The 14,342-nt window shown below is 48.1% G+C and overlaps 1 long non-coding RNA gene across 1 annotated transcript; it reads right to left on the reverse strand.

Annotated features, from left to right (window-relative positions):
* Positions 1–6,196: 6,196 nt before the first annotated feature.
* On the reverse strand, positions 6,197–12,350 carry LOC147111159 (uncharacterized). The gene is made up of 3 exons (XR_015080053.1): positions 9,155–12,350; positions 8,900–9,015; positions 6,197–6,677 (listed from the first exon to the last, which is right to left on the reverse strand). It is a non-coding gene; the product is annotated as an uncharacterized LOC147111159 (long non-coding RNA).
* Between the last annotated feature and the right edge of the window lie 1,992 nt (positions 12,351–14,342).

Genomic DNA, 14,342 nt, shown 5'->3' on the forward strand with positions numbered 1-14,342 from the left:
CATTTGTAGCTTGCTGGAACAAGACCTGCTGTCCAGAGGTCCTGGTGGACACGCCTTACCAGTGTCTGTCAAAGTCACCACCGCCCTCAACTTCTTCGCCTCAGGCTCCTTCCAGGGATCTGCAGCAGACATTAGTGGGATCTCCCAGTCACCCGCCCACAGCTGCATCAGACAGGTCACCGATGCCATGTTTCACAAGGCAGCCAATTTTATCAACTTTGCCACTGATGAGGCCAGTGTTACTGAGCGGGTGCTCGGCTTTGCGGCTCTGGCTGGCTTCCCACAGGTGCAGGGTGTCATCGACTGCACACATGTGGCCATCAAGGCACCCCATCATCACCCAGGAGTGTTTGTCAACTGCAAGGGCTTCCACTCCCTCAATGTGAAGCTCAACTGTAACCATAAAAAGATGATTATTCAGATTCCCTGGCAGCTGTCATGACTTTTTCGTGTTGCACCAGACCACCCTCCCTGAGCTCTTCGCACCTCCAAACAGACTTAGCAGCTGGCTGCTTGGATACAAGGGCTAGCCACTGAAGACGTGGCTCATGACACCCCTGAGAAGGCCAAGTACTGAGGCCGAGAAGCGTTATATTGGGAACCGCATCTCCACCAGATGTGTCATACAGCAAGCAATAGGCATGCGGAAGATGTGCTTCAGATGCCTTGACAGGCCTGGAGGAGACCTTCAGTACACACCAGCCAGGGTCTCCAGAATCATTGTCGTTCTCTGCGCACTGCACACCATAGCGCAGTAGTGAGGATTGGAGCTGCAGGAGGAGCAAGGCACACAGCTCACAGCCTCTTCGGCGGCGGAGGAGGAGGAAGAGCAGCTGGAGGATGAGGATGAGGAGGAGGAAGCTGAGACACAGATGCCACCAGCAGTGGTGCACGTTGCTGCACGGGAGGCCCTGGATGGCCTCATCATGGCCAGATTTACTTAACTTGCTTCAATGCAGCCACATGCCTGCCACATGCTGTACTAACTCCAACCCCCGCCCGCAAACAACACCATAAAGCATCCTTACAATGACCAAGCCATTGCTCTGACCCAAAGGCCCAATGCTCTAGGTTAAACACGGCGCTGTAAGAATAGCTGACGTGTCCCTACGGGGAGTAAGCATTCCATTGTACTAGTTACATATTAGTTACATATGGCAAATCAAATTGAATTGAATTGAAATAATGTCACACCATTCACTTCAAGTGACAAAGCCACTTCCAAGGTTTGAGCACAAACATTTGTTGATACACCCACGTGCAACTACTTTTGTGTAATTTTTTATTTGCAGGTGCTTCTATGAGTTGTAACCCCTGTGGCTTCAGCAGAGGTCGAGGCAGGCTGCTCATTTCCCTCCTGCAACTGCATAGACACTTTTGGTGGATGCCCTCTGGGTTTTGGAGCCTGTGATGGCCCCACCAAAGTCTGCCCCTCCTGCGACTGTGCAGTAGCAGACTCGGCCATCGCTGTCCAAGGAAGCATGTAGGGCTCTGACTGAGGGGGAGGCAACGGGGGGAGAAGTGGGAGCACTTTAAGAAGAGCCCCCACTCCCATGTCCCCTCTCACCATCATCCCTCTCATGGGCCACCCGCACTTCCCTGCTAGCAAGGAGCTGGAGAGCACCTTGCTGCACAGCGGTGGGGCGATGAAGGCCCAAGTCAACGTTTACATCCCTCCTAGAGTTGAGGTCTATGAGCCTCTGCCATCTGTTGTCCACAGCTAGCATGTGCTCATGTGACTGGCGCATTCACTGCTCCATGCAGGTGGCCATCCTTTCCATGGAAGAGCACATCAGCGCCATCGCCTGCGACATGGTGGTGCTCATGTCGGAGATGGACTCCTCCATCCTCTGAACGTTTGCAAACTTCGCGGCTGCAAAAGCTGCCAGAGCCTCATGCAATTGTTGCTGCCCCTCCAAGATCACCCTCTTTCTCGATGGCCTCTGAGGCTCAGCGTCTGCAGACAGTTCAGCAGAGCTTGGAGTGTCCTGCGCCCTCTGGTGAGGAGTCTCCACTGCTGTCCCTGTCACCACCACCTGCTCTTACTCTCTTTGTTTCTTGTGGAGATCTCCTTTGCCTGTCAGCAGGGAAGGGGACCTCCCTGCGTGCTCTGAAAGCCTCCACCAGAGTATGCAAAGAAGAATCTGAGAACCAGGGTGCTGCCCTCTGCCTTTGGCTAGCCATGATTCAAAAGTTTTATCTCTCGTGTGGCCTTTCTTTGACACCTTCCGCCCTCCTCTGGAAACCTTCAAGTGAGTTGAGTGCAGGGCTGCTTTATATATGGGCGCTGGAAGTCATCGATGACTTCATCTGTCCCGCACCATTTACCTGTAATAGGGCCGGGAAACGCACATGAGGCTTTCAACTGGGGCCATTAAGTGAAAGTCACTCTGAGCAGCACGTTGCTGAAAACATCTGCGTCGCCCGCATGCACCCAACCCGACCCGAAGGTGAAAATTCTGGCCATAAGCTTAAAATTAGAGCTAGGCGGTTTAGGGCTGATGTCAGGAAGCACTTCTTCACACAAAGAGCAGTGGAAATCTGGAAGTCTATCCCCAAAAAGCTGTTGAGACTGGGGGTCAATTGAAAATTTCAAAACTAAGATTGATAGATTATTGTTCGGTAAGGGTATTAAGGGTTACGGAGCCAAGGCAGCTAGATGGAGTTAAGATACAGATCAGCCATAATCTAATTGATTGATGGAACGGGCTCGAGGGACAGAATGGCCTGCTCCTGTTCCTATGTTTTTATGTTTCTATGACAGTAGGGCAAGAAGCACAGGTTCCAACTGTTCCAATAAAAGGCAAATTTAAGCTGATGTCTGCAAGTTCTTCTTCACAGAAGCAGTGAAATGGAAGTCTGGGTGGGGCAGTGGAGGCAAAAAGCCCAGAACGTTTTAAGAAACAGCTAGTGGGGAATATTTACATCAGTGAAAAAACAAAGTTTGCACTGAAGGATATTTTGGAACAGGTGACGGCCAGAATATTAGTAATTCCTGAGACTACAGAATAATTCATAAGTGCCAACAGCAAGCAAGGAGAAATAAGAAGCAATTACTTTTCATTTTAATGCTACGTCCACGAGCAAAGGAACACGACCAGATGCCCATCAATGGTTTAAAAATATTGAAAGGGTAGGAACTGTAAAACTGGTATTTGATTGATGTTTTCAAAGTGGATCTGAAGGAGAACCAAAGAGCCAAAGGGGGAAAAATTCGGTATCGCCCCGTTTGGGGCGCCATTATCGGCCGTGCGCAAAGTTTAGCGTCTGGCGCTAATTATCGCCTCCGACGGCAAACTTGGCTTTTATCGCCCCTGGAGGTGATTGGAGCGCTAAATCAGGCACTTCACACCTGTCTTAAGGTGCAATGGCCGAGGAGCGAGGCGCTACCTCAGAGCGCTGGCGAAGCAAGGAAGGGCAAATCAAAATAAACCTGCAAAGTGCTGCTCAGTACTCAAAACTCCTTCACACAGCGTTGAATCTCTCCAGAAGTCTCTCTCTCGCTCTCAGAATGCGTGGTGCAAAAATGTCACCGACAAAAAAAGGCAGGAAGCGGTCGCCTTTAAATGGCGCTCCCCCAGTCCCTTTCTGACAGCATAACGCTCCCCTCAACCTGTCATTGCTAGCGGCAGGCGGTAAGGCAGGGGGCGCCACTCAATATCCGGTCCGGGGCGCTAACGGGGCGTTGCGCACTCGACTGACATCACGATCTGCCGGCGCAGGAGATCGTGGCAGAAGTGTTTAGTGCCACCGCAAAATGTCTAGTTAATTTCGCGAGCAGCGCAAACATCGCCGCGCCAGGGCGCTAGTTGCTTTGCGCCCCAATTAGCGCCCTCTTAAGGTGCTAACGGGAGGCGCAAACAACTGAATTTTTCCTCCAAAGTCTATTAACACAGAGGAGAGAATTCTCTACCTTTCTTCCAGAAATCTTGCTTGGTATTGGAGGCCTAGAAGTGGAATAAACTGCACATACCTTGGTGTCACCATTTCTTTGTATGTGTAATAATAATGACGTTGCAGAACCCAATGTTCAGTTGTTTTAATGCAATGAATACAGTATATAGAAGCTAAGTTGACACAAACTGGTACTTATGGTTTATCAATGTTTAATTTTGATTCTGTGAGGAAATGGAAGTTGTACAAATGAAGTAACTTTGTTATTTTCTTATCTTGCAGCTATTCCAGGGTTTTCTGGTTGAGTTAAGAGTCAAAAGTCTCTACTGACCCCAGTAATATCTGTACTTCCAGAAACCCAAAATGAGCACACAACTTGAGGTCATCCAAAACTCGGCTGCCCATGTTCTAACTCGCACCAAGTCCCGTTCACCCATTACCCCTGTGCTCACTGACCTACATTAGCTCCCGGTTAAGCAATGCCTCGATTTTAAAATTCTCATCCTTGTTTTTATATCCCTACATGGCCTCGCCCCATCTTATTTCTGTAATCTCCTCCAGCACCATAACCCTCCGAGATATCGGTGCTCCTCTAATCCCTGATTTTAATCGCTCCACCATTGGTGACCGTGCCTTCAGCTGCCAAGGCCCTAAGCTCTGGAATTCCCTCCCTAAGCCTCTCCGCCTCTCTATCGCTCTTTCCTCCTTTAAGACGCTCCTCACAACCTACATCTCACCTGCCCTAATTTCTCCTTATGTGGCTGGGTGTCAAATTTCTTTGTCTCATCATACTCCTGTGAAGCGCCTTGGGACGTTTTACTATGTTAAAGGTGCTATATAAATACATGTTGTTGTTGTTATTAAACAATTAAATAGTTCTGAATAAAATCACTTAAATATGCTGAAATTAATTATTGTATGTCAGAAAGGTCTCCAAGAGGTTCCCCCCAACTAGGCCTGCCTTCTCTCTGGGGCCAAGGCTTGAGTTCTGCTCCACTTCAGCAGCTCATGCTGTCTACCTAGACATTTCCTGAATGAAGAGGCTCAACCAGGCAGCAGACCACATCCCCAAACATGCACTGGAATCCCCGCACGTGCATTCAATGGCTAGGAACTCCTAGAATGCAGCTTTGGGATGCCTCCTTCTACAGAGTCTCATGACACAACGAAAGGGTCTGCACAGTTAGTGAGTGGCCAGTCTTGTGAATCATAGAAGAAATTCAGCTGTTTTAAATGAACCCAAACTTTTTTAAGATATACAACAAATTTTGAAGGTGAGGAATAAAAATGCCACTTTTGTTAAGATTGACAGAAAAAGTGGCAATTCACAGAGCATGCCACCATTTCCTGTTTGCAAGCCCCACTCCTCCTGATCTGGCAATGAATAAAAATTCTGGAGCACTTTAAACTGTGATTTAAACTTCTGGAAGCTGTTATAATAGGGTGCCCCTATGTCCCCGTTAGCTGGGGACAGTCCCCCCATGAGATACTGGGCCAGAAATTCGGGTCGGAGGCTTCCCACGGGTGCAAGCCACCGACCTGCACTTACCTAGCGCGCCTGCCGTTGTGCTGTGGGCCCACGTGGGATTCCGATCCTGGGCCTCCTCCAGCTGCCAGCACGCAGGGCTCGCGTATCCCAGGGGCGCAGTTAGTTCGAAGCGTCCCCTGGGATCACGTGGGCCATGGAGAGCCAATCGTAACAGGGAATCTCTATTCATAGATTTGAAAAGAAGACCTGTCAAATCTATGAATAAAGATCGGCCCCAAAACCTAACAAAACTTCAAATAAAAAAATTTTTTTAATCACATTTTAAAAATAACTATAAATTGCATAAAATAACTATTTTAAACAATAATTTAAATTTTTGAAAAAATTAATTACAGTTTTTAACGGGGCTAAAAATAAACTTACCTTTCTTTAAAGTATTTAAAAATAACAAACCTGTGGAAAAAATGTTTTAATTTTACTTAATTCACCACTTACCTTGTTAAAAGCAGGCCTTGTGACTGCTTTTTAAAAGTGTAGCTGCTGGAGATTTACCCTCCCGGAGAAACTTGTAAAAAAAACGGAAGTTCCAGGCGTACGCGCTGCCACTCCGGCACACGCGTTTGACCTGTGAACCCCTTCCTTCAAGGGAACGGAAGTTCTGGTTTCCCACGCATGCGCAGTGCATGCACAAAACCGACACTTTCGTTGGCCCTACGCACAAGCACCCAGCGCGTACTCACCCGCGGGGACCCAAATTTCTGGCCCACTGTGTCCCCAGGCAAACAATGTCCACAAATGTTCACAAAACTCATCCCCAAATACCCTAACTTTTAATTTAGTATGTTGGAATATGATGTACAACACACATACACTGTACCATTCACTAACTTGATTACATGTTTCCTTCCCCGGCGCCTCCTTTCAATCACGCCCACTGTGAGCGCCAACTGTCCGGGCGGTCAGTCCTGAGACAGGCTCAGCGGTGTAAGGGGCTGGCCTATTGGTTAGTGTCCCCATCAATCGAGCGCCGAGGGCGGGCACACGCTGCCAGCAAGTCCGGCCTTGCTCGACAACCAAATGCCCACATCCCCCCTCCCTTTACTACGGGATGTATCAGTTTGAATCGTAGGCAGTCGCGAGCCGATTGGTCGATGGGCTTCTGATTTTGTCATCGCCTCCCCACAATTCGAAATGGTCGCAATTCAGAAGCTGATTGGTTCGTCGGTGACGGTTACGCCCAATGATTCCGTTGATATATGACATGTTTATTTTTGAAAAAAATGGTCAGCGGCCCCTGAGCACAGTGGAAACAAAAGGACAGGAGTCAGTAAAAGCCTGCAGCAGTGTAGACAGTGGGTACGAAGAACTGATGTTCCTGAACAGTGTTATTGTTTTATTTATAAACGGTGTCTGAATGTGCTTCAACAGTGTGACGTCACATCCGCGGTAATTATATGCACATTTATTTTGCATTTGTAGTGTATATGTGCGACTGTCAAATTTAGGCTGCTAAAATTTTTGCCTCGCTACACTGCGCAACCTACAATTTCCATCCTAGCTACTTTGCTGTGCTCCCAACCTGTGTGTTCCCGGATTCTGTTTACAAAATATGGTCACCCAACGTTATAATGGCCCAGAAATTCGGCTCTCCACGGGTGAGTACGCTCGGGGTACTCACCCGTAGGCCGAATGGAAGTGCGGGTTTCCTGCATGCACTGCGCATGCGCGGGAAACCGGCACTTCCGATCCTCTGAACGAAGGGGTTTAGAGGTCGAACGCGTGCGCAGGGGAGGCTGCGCGTGCGCTTTGAACTTAGGTTTTTTTTGCAGGTTTTCACGCGAGGTTAAGCCTGTAGGATTTACACATTTAAAAAGCAGGCGTAAGGCCAATTAATTAAAACATTTTTTCCACAGGTTTATTCTTTTTAAATACTTTAAAGCAAGGTAAGTTTATTTTTAGCCCTTTTTTTTATAAAATTATTTTTTTCAAAATTTAAATTATTGTTTAAAATAGTTATTTAATGTAATTTGTAGTTTATTGAAAAAGTGTGATTTAAAAAAAAATGTATTTGAAGGTTTAATGCTATTTTGAGGCCGGTAGTATTCATAAGTTTAGACAGGTCTTCCTGTCAACCTTATGAATGGGCTTTTCCCTCCTCCGATTGGCTGCCCATGGCTCACGTGATCCCAGGGGACGCATCGCACTAACTACGCCCCTGGGACACGCAAGCACAGCGCGCCGGCAGCTGGGCCAGGCCCCGGAGTGGAATTCCATGGGGCCCTAGAGCTCAACTGCCGTCGCGCAAGGTAAGTGCAGGTCGGGGGCTTGTACCCGCGGGAAGCCCCCGACCCGAATTTCTGGGCCATTGATGGGAAAATACTTTGATGGTAGCTGTCAATTATTTTTTTAACTAAAACTGCAAATTCAAACTCTTGAACTATATTTAAGATGTCTTTGACAGGGGAAAAAAAAACAATGTAACTGTATACAAGGACTTGTGAAACTTCAATTGAAATTGGCTTGACAGATGTCAGTTACAGTCATGAGTAGAGAGCAGATTCTTGAAATGGGAAAATGCTTCAGGGCTGGAGCTTGCCTTTTATAGGGCAAAGAAGGGGAAGGTCACTGAAAGTCATAAAGGGAGGATGCTCCCTTTTTGTGACACTTTGCCCCAGGGAACATGTCCCAGTGCTAGAATGCACCAGAGGAGAATGCAGATTGGGCACTAAAGAAGAAGTTAGCAGTTGTAGGCCAAGAATCTGAGAGTCGGGGAGAAAAGAGAAAAACTGTTCCCTGGGACGTGATACTGGCAGAGTCGTGCCCACAGTTAACTGAGATGACAGCTCCCGTGTGAACTGTGACACCTTAGAACAGGAAGTCAATCAAATAGCCATGAGATAATTATAACACAAATAGAACATATTCAATTCTAATAGAAATACCGTACACCCCAGTACAGATACAGTGCATCAATTGCAGGGACTGGAGAGCTGCCACCTATTCCTGTGCTTCTGATCACATGCCCCTGCTGGAGGGCACAGTTTCACATTGGTCGCTGCTCTGTTTGCATTATTGTGAGGCCTCGGTATCCCTCACCCACGGTTCTCCGGGGCCCCTGAAGCCAGCTCTTGTTGTGTGATGGAGTGCAGAACTCAATGCCTCAGTCATGAAAGATGCTCCAATTGTGCTCTCCACCTGCATGCCTGAGGCCTCCCTTACTGATGCTGCATGCTGCTCAATGGCAGTCTCTAGAGCAGAGGGCTCTTAATGCATGACTATGCTCAACTGGATAGTAGAAGCTGTAACTGTATCAAAACCCAGCTTTCAGCATGGTCTGGAAGAAGGAAAGTGATGGCTGAACTCAGTTGTAACATCCTCCATTTCATAGCTAGCCCTGTGAGACTGGACTCAAAGCGATTCAACAAATACTGTTGCGATGCAATGCCACCCTCCACAGCAGCCAGCCCTGCTTCAACGCCCACCTCTGCCCCTGCCATGCCGCCCGAGCTGACTCACCCTGGAATTCCTCCCCGAAATCTGTAAAATCTTGGAATTGGTGCCACTGGTGCTTCAAGCGGTGATGATGCTGAGGGCTGGAGTGAAGACCAGCTGTTCCTGGAGTCCTGGTACATCTGTAACAAGAAGGAAGGGGAGCAGGAGAAGTTGATTGGCACAGTTCAGCATGTTGTTGCCACGCTGGCAGTACACAGCACACTTTGCGGCAGTGCTTTACACCACACAGAGAAGGTACGCAATTAGAATTACACAGACCTGGGGTGTATTCCTCGCTTCCTGCTTACATGCCATTCACACTGGGCACAACCTTTTCAGACAATTATTTCTGGGACTGTGTCTTCGAAGGGAGTGTGATGTCTGGCCTGTTGAGACCTTCTATACCTACTGTGTCTTCTGCTGAGTTTGGCATTTTTCTTGAAGGAAAAGGTAAATAGGCATTGAGCGAGTGAATATATTGTGCCGTGTATTCTGGGCGACAGCACAAATTTACGGCATTGCACACAGCTGGCCTGAACTTAAAGAAACTTTCTACGGAACAATTGTGAGAATGTGAGCGCAGACTGACAAACTTTATATGTGGCTGGTGTTTTCTATTTTAATACATAGCTATTCATTTTTATTCCTTTAGGCTGGTAATTAAAGAGCATTTTGTACTATCCATATATATAAATTAATTAATATATATCTAAAATATGCCTGCAGTTGCACATGCTGACCTACAGAGGGCACTAAGTACATGTGTCTGCCATGGTAGACCATTGCTTCACATGCAGGACTATAATTAACCAGAGTTATCCAAATTACCTTGAGTACTGTGTCCTATTAAGGTAACCAAGGCACAAGGGGGAATATTCAAGCCATGGAGTAATGCAGAGAGGTGCAATAAGGCTGATCCCCACTGTTCGAGGATTGAATTAGGAGGGAACAGTGAGGAAAGTGGAGTTCTTTAGCCTTGAAAGAAGGTGACTGTCCAGGACTGTTTAGAAAAGGTATATCCAGGGCATAACCAGACATGCCAACCTAGAAAACTAGCAAATCCTGAGACAGCCCCCAATAACAGACAGGGAAGCATGTTAGCTTGGGGAGCCGGGGGAAAGCACTCCTGCTCCTCCTGGCCCACAAGCAGTGCTGGAAAGGCACTTAGCTCTTCCAAGCAGCAGTCCTCACCTCCCTTTAATTGCCGGGTTTCCCGAGGCCCGGGAAACCCGGCTGGCCAGGGTTAAATTTTAAATGGAAGTAAAATCTGAGGCACGCAGCCTCATTAATATATTTAAATGAACAACTCGCCTCCTGGGAGTGGGTTGGATGCCTGGTCCCCCTCCATCCCGCCTCTGTTAAAACTGAAAGTGGCGGGTTGGGTTCGGGTTTGAGATTTTTTACAGTTTTACGTCCCACCCAACCCAAACCCACCCGTTTTGGGGGGTTAAAATTCCCTTCTGCCTGTCCCAGTAAGGATTCTTCAATATGATTGGTTGAGAAGACACACCGTTGCTTGCTCTGTTCACACAGGAACCCTGTAGAGGGTGCCGTGCTGTTTTGACTCTCTAAGTACCGCAAGTCGCAGTGCAAAAAGCCCACAGGATGTGAGCAGGCGTAAGTGTAATGAACGGCGAGCGCCGTTCGTTCGCCGCTGACTGAAAAATCCGGGAAACTATACACAACATTTTGTCACTTCCATTACAGGAAAAAATGTAAGTGCACGAAAGCTTGAAAGACGAAATCGAAATGTTTAAGACCCAAAATTGGCAATGCATTTCCAGAGGCACCAATTTTAAGCGGGTTTATATTTCACAATCTAAAAGATATGATATTTGGATTTTCATTACACCAAACAGGCCATTGCTTCCTCAAAAGTTACCTCGACAATCAAAAGTTACCTCCCACATCCAACCCACCACTATCCCACTTCACACATCCACTCTACTCCTTCCCAACCCAGTTCACAAAGACACCTGTTAATGGAGACAATGGGCAAGATTTCCTGAGCTTTTTTATCACTCGATTTTGGGAGGTTTTGGGCCGTGATCAGAAGATTGGACAGTGAGGCATTGCGCAACGTACCTGCCCCTAACACGGTGATCTGTAATTTTCTGCTGGACGTGAAGTCAATGACCAGAAGCACTAAAAGATTTTGAACTTTTCACTATTGATTTTTGATACTTGTTTTAAAGAAGACTAAAATAATGGAATTGAAAGCTTTGATTACTTGGTAAAAGAATACAGAATCATAGAATCATAGAATAGTGCACCATTTGGCCCATCGAGTCTGCGCCAGCTCTTTCGAAGAGCAATCCAGTTAGTCCCACTCCTCCGTTCTTTCCCCATATCCCTGCAATTTTTTTCTCCCTCAAGTATTTATCCAATTCCCTTTTGAAGGCTACGATTGAATCTGTATCCACCCCCCTATCGGGCAGTGCATTCCAAATCCTAACCACTCGTGGTGTAAAAATGTTTTTCCTCATGTCGTCTCTGGTTCTTTTGCCAATCACCTTAAATCTGAGCCCTTTCATTATCCACCCTTCAGCCATTGGAAACAGTTTCTCTTTATTTACTCTATCTAAACCCTTCATGATTTTAAACACCTCTATCAAATCTCCTCTTAACCTTCTCTGCTCCAAGGAGAACAACCCCAGCTTCTCCAGTCTATCCACGCAACTGTAATCCCTCATCCCTGAAACCTTTCTAGTAAATCTCTTCTGTACCCTTTCCAAAGTCTTCACCTCCTTCCTAAAGTGTGGTGCCCAGAATTGGACACAATACTCCAGCTGGGGCCGAACTAGTGTTTTATAAAGTTTTAGCATAACTTCCTGGCTTTTGTACTCTGTGCCTCTATTTATAAAGCCCAGGATCCCAAATGCTTTATTGACTGCTTTGTTAACCTGTCCTGCCACCTTCAAAGATTTGTGCACAAGCACCCCCAGGTCTCTCTGTTCTTGCACCCCCTTTAAAATTGTACCATTTATTGTGTATGGTCTCTCCTCATTCTTCCCACCAAAATGTATCACCTCACACTTCTCTGCATTGAATTTTATCCGCCCATTCCACCAGCCTGTTTGTGTCTTCTTGAAGTCTATTACTATCTTCAAGTCATCTACAAATTTCGAAATTGTGCCCTATGCCCCCAAGTCCAAGTCATTCATGTATATCAAAAACAGCAGTGGTCCTAGTACTGAACTCTGGGGAACTTCACTGTCCACCTCCCTCCAGTCCGAAAAACAGCCATTCACCGCAACTCTCTGTTTTCTATCCCTTAGCCAATTTTGTATCCATGCTGCTACTGCCTCTTGAATCTCATGGGCTTCAATTTTGCTAACAAGCCTTGTATGTGGTTCTTTATCAAACACCTTTTAAAAGTCTACATACACAACATCAACGGCATTGTCAGCTTGATCAGAATCAGAGGCCCCGATTTTCTGCCAGCCGTCGGGCGGCTTCTCAGGCGGCCGGGGGCCAAAAATCGCCGAAAAAGCGGGTCGCGACCCCCCACCCCCGCCTGATTCCCCGCCCCGTCCGACTTTCGGACCGCCGTTTCTCCGCGACCCGCTTCAGTCCCGCCCGCTGCTGGCGGGACTGGCCATCGGAACACTAATGAGCAATTATTACCTTGTTTAAGTCGATTTTCAGGGGCCGTTGCGATTTTGGGGCTTTCCCCACATCAAACACGCCTGCGGAGAACCCCGCTGATGAAACCTGGCGTGAAGCTTGCCGGCTTGCTTGCTGTCAGCTGCAGGTCATTCGGAGAAGCTGCGATTTAAAGGGACAGTACTTGTATGTTGAAGGACCTTGTTGCTGCAGGCTTGGGGCTACTTCTTCAAGGCTTAGGCACAGCTGTGGAAGGTTGGAGCCTCACACACTTCTCCAATGCGATCTCCTGGGAAGCCCCTCTCGCCACCCTCACTCAGCGCTTCCTCAGCGGAGGCATCTACGCGAAGCATAGGACGCCTTTTTTCCCTTCCCTTCTTGCCATTAGAGGATCTCCAGCAGCAGAGGCGGCAGCAGCAGAACCAGGAACAGAATGATGAGCACCAGGAGCACCAGGCTGCTGCTCACTCACCTGAAGCTGCACAGGCCAGAAGGGGCCAGCGCTTGGAAGTGGCTTGAGAGCACCTTGCTGCGCTTTAGGGGGCCATGGGGACCGTTTCTGCACTGGCAGTCCTACTCAGAAGGACTTCCATGAAGATCTGGTTTCTCTGTTCAATAGATGGCCAACGCTCCTCAAGAGATGTCATTCTCTTATGAGCACTCACCATGTTTTCCGTACCCTGGCGAGTTATCTCCTCCATGGAGGTTGCCAACCTTTCCATGGTGATGCGTTCATGCGCCAATGACTCCACAAAGGCTCTGCTCATGGTCACTATGGACTCCTCCATTCGCTCCACACTCGCAGCGACCCTGGAGACAAAACCTGCCAGAGACTCCTGCATCTGTGCATGGAGATCCATCACCTCCTCTCTTGCGGATGGACCCAGAGGCAGAGGGTCAACATGCAGCGCAGCTGAGCTGAGCTAGCAGAGTCCTGCGCCCTCCGACGAGGACTCTCCACTGCTGTCCCTGTCTCCAAAATCTGCTGAGGTTCACTTGTGAGCTATGAAACACCAGGTGACAACACTACTCTATGTCCCGAAGGTCCCCCTGAGGTGTGAGTGTCTGCGCTGGTGCTGGGTGCGCTTACTTCTGCTGACGCTGCGCCCTCAGAGGTTGGAGCTTCCTCTGAGGAGTCTGGCTGCACAGCCTCTTCCTCCTCCACAGTGAGGACGGGGGCTCTGGATGGTACTGTGGGGGAGTAAAGGAAGGAGTTAGAGATGCAATGCCAAGGTTCTTCTGGTGACTCCCAGCAAGTTGGCAACTGCTGACACCTGCATCCATGCAGCATTGGTCTCAGTGGGAGGCCTCTTCCTCCCTGACCTAGGGAAGAGGACCTCCATGTGGGCCCTAACCCCATCCAATAACGCCTGCAGTGAAGCCTCGTCGAATTTGAAGGCAGCTCGGGGTCTGGCACTGGCCACAGCTGCTGCAGGCTCCTCTGCCATCCTGTATGGTTCGTTTGGAAGCCTTCAGAGGATGCAGTGCTTGCTATGGATCTTGAAAGCACCACGAATGATGACATCATACTGTGGGGCTTTCTGACTAGAAATGGACAATTAGCAAGGCTGCCCACATACTGGGAATTAATTGACCACTTGAGGGAAAATTGCGTGGAGCTGGCTGACACATTTTTTTGTGTGTCAGAACCCCACATTCGGGGGAATCCGACCATTTCCCACACAAGCCACAAAATCGGGCCCAGAATGTCTGCTTATTGTCCAGGATATTTGGAGAGAGAAACATATGTGTCAACAAGACTAGATGGAGTCTTGGTAGGCTATAACACCTGAGTAACGGAGAAGAAGAACCAATGCTGATAGTTGCAGAGATACGGAAGCAAGGCCTGCAAACTGATAAG

The sequence above is a fragment of the Somniosus microcephalus genome, chromosome 11 (genome assembly GCF_052327205.1).
Source record: "Somniosus microcephalus isolate GS21.2 chromosome 11, FLI_Smic_1.0, whole genome shotgun sequence".
Taxonomy (NCBI): Eukaryota; Metazoa; Chordata; class Chondrichthyes; order Squaliformes; family Somniosidae; genus Somniosus; species Somniosus microcephalus.